General features: G+C 40.8%; 1 non-coding gene across 1 annotated transcript; it reads right to left on the reverse strand.

Annotated features, from left to right (window-relative positions):
- Positions 1–1,442: 1,442 nt before the first annotated feature.
- On the reverse strand, positions 1,443–1,515 carry Trnaa-cgc. Its single transcript has one exon. It is a non-coding gene; the product is annotated as a tRNA-Ala (tRNA).
- Between the last annotated feature and the right edge of the window lie 727 nt (positions 1,516–2,242).

Consider the following 2,242-nt stretch of genomic DNA (forward strand, 5'->3'; position numbering starts at 1 on the left):
ATTATAGATGTAGATGTAAAATGGTGTCACTCAAGGCAGTGGATGAAGTGTGACCATCTTTTTAATGGCTATTAAAGCTATTGCATCCATGGTAAGGAGTCATGCGCAGAGTTCCTTATTTTAAGATGATTTTATAATTATCTGCTCTTCTTCCAGCTTCCTAGCAACCACATTGCAGTTGCAACTAACTGTTGAGAGGCTGGAGAAATGGGCATACAATAAAGATTTTAAATTTTCTACTGAAAAATCTGTGTATAGTCTTTTGAAACATTAAAGAAGTCATTCTCATGTTCTGGAAAATAAAATGAGGAAAACCAACATAAAATTTAAATATTTACTGTAGTTTTTGGGTTTTATTTTTGATTAAAATTAAGTTATTTGCCACATTGAGAGAGATGTAGCATGATCTCTCAAAGCACTCAGCATTTTAAAACATTTTAAAATGTATAAGCCACGTAACATAAGGAGTAGACAGAAGACATTTGCTCCAGACATGTACGATTGTACCTTGATTAGAACTGTAGAGTGTATGGGTCTGCATGACACATGTAGTTCACCATATGAGAGTCAAGCAGGCTACAGAGGCGTTTAGTACCAGCTACATTCCCAGATTTGTGCTCAGGGGAGTGCAATTTAATACCAGGTGGCCGCCTCCTGGTGCAGCAAGCATGTAGGATCTGTTGTGTACAGAAATCATTCACACACCACACCATTTTTCTTCCAACTATGGAGCAACTTTTTGATAATTATCCGAAAAAAGAGGCAAATATTACTGTTTTTATGGAAGGTTGGAGCAAATCATTGCTTGTTTTCTTAGGAACCCCAGAGTAGTTTTACGAGGGGTGTTTGAAAAGTCTGTGCAAATTCCGAGAGATGGCACCACCGGCGCATATCGAGGTCCTGTTTAGTTAGTAGCATCTTTGAAAAGAACCCACACCAAGTTTCAGCTATATTGGTCTATTTCTTTGTGTTGGCATTCGTGTGAATGAAAGAAGTCGAGTGATTGGCAAAAAATGGACAAAAAAGAATTTTGTGTGGTGATTAAACATTATGAAAGGCAAAACGCCTCAGGAGACTAAAGAGAAGCTTGATAAACATTACAGTGACTCTGCACCTTTGATTAGAACAGTTTATAAGTGGTTTCAAAATTTTCGGAGTGGCCATAAAATGTTGAACGTTCAGGACGCCCTGTGGAGGTAATGACTCCAGAAATCATTGATAAAATCCATGATATGGTGATGGATGACAGAAGAGTTATGGTGTGTGGTGGTGGTGGTGGTGGTTAGTGTTTAACGTCCCGTCGACAACGAGGTCATTAGAGACGGAGCGCAAGCTCGGGTTAGGGAAGGATTGGGAAGGAAATCGGCCGTGCCCTTTCAAAGGAACCATCCCGGCATTTGCCTGAAACGATTTAGGGAAATCACGGAAAACCTAAATCAGGATGGCCGGAGACGGGATTGAACCGTCGTCCTCCCGAATGCGAGTCCAGTGTGCTAACCACTGCACCACCTCGCTCGGTATAATTATGGTGTGTGATACTGCTAGTGCTGTGGGCATCTTGAATGAACAGCTACATAATATTTTGCATAAACATTTGGGCATGATTAAGCTATCCATAATATGGGTTCCGCGGTTGCTCACGCTTGACCAAAAATGGAATCGTGTGAAGTGTTGCAAGGATCGTTTGCAGCTGTTCAGGATGAATCCACAGGTCTTTAAACATCATTTCGTCACTGTGGATGAAACATGGATACATTACTATACTCTTGAAACCAAAGAACAATCTAAACAATGGGTTACCAAGGGGAATCGCACCGAAAGAGGCGAAGACCATTCCTTCGGCCAGAAAGGTTATGGTGACTGTCTTTTGGGATTCGCATGGGATAATCCTCATTGACTACACGGAAAAGGGCAAAACTATTACAGATGCATATTATTCATCGTTATTGGACCGTTTGAAAACCGAGCTTCATGAAAATGCCAGTGATTGGACCGCAAAATAGTCCTTTTCCATCATGACAATTCACCAGCACACACCTCAACAGTTGTGGTCGGAAAATTAATGGGAATAGGATTAAATGTCATTTTACATCCCTCCTATTCTCCAGACGTGGCTCCCTTAGACTACTATTTGTTCCCCAATTTGAAGAAATGGCTGGCGGGACAAAGATTTTATTCAGACGAGGAGGTGTTTGCAGCAACTAATAGTTATTTTGCAGACGTGGACAATTCCTATTATTCG

This window comes from Schistocerca piceifrons, chromosome 3 (genome assembly GCF_021461385.2).
Source record: "Schistocerca piceifrons isolate TAMUIC-IGC-003096 chromosome 3, iqSchPice1.1, whole genome shotgun sequence".
Taxonomy (NCBI): domain Eukaryota; kingdom Metazoa; phylum Arthropoda; class Insecta; order Orthoptera; family Acrididae; genus Schistocerca; species Schistocerca piceifrons.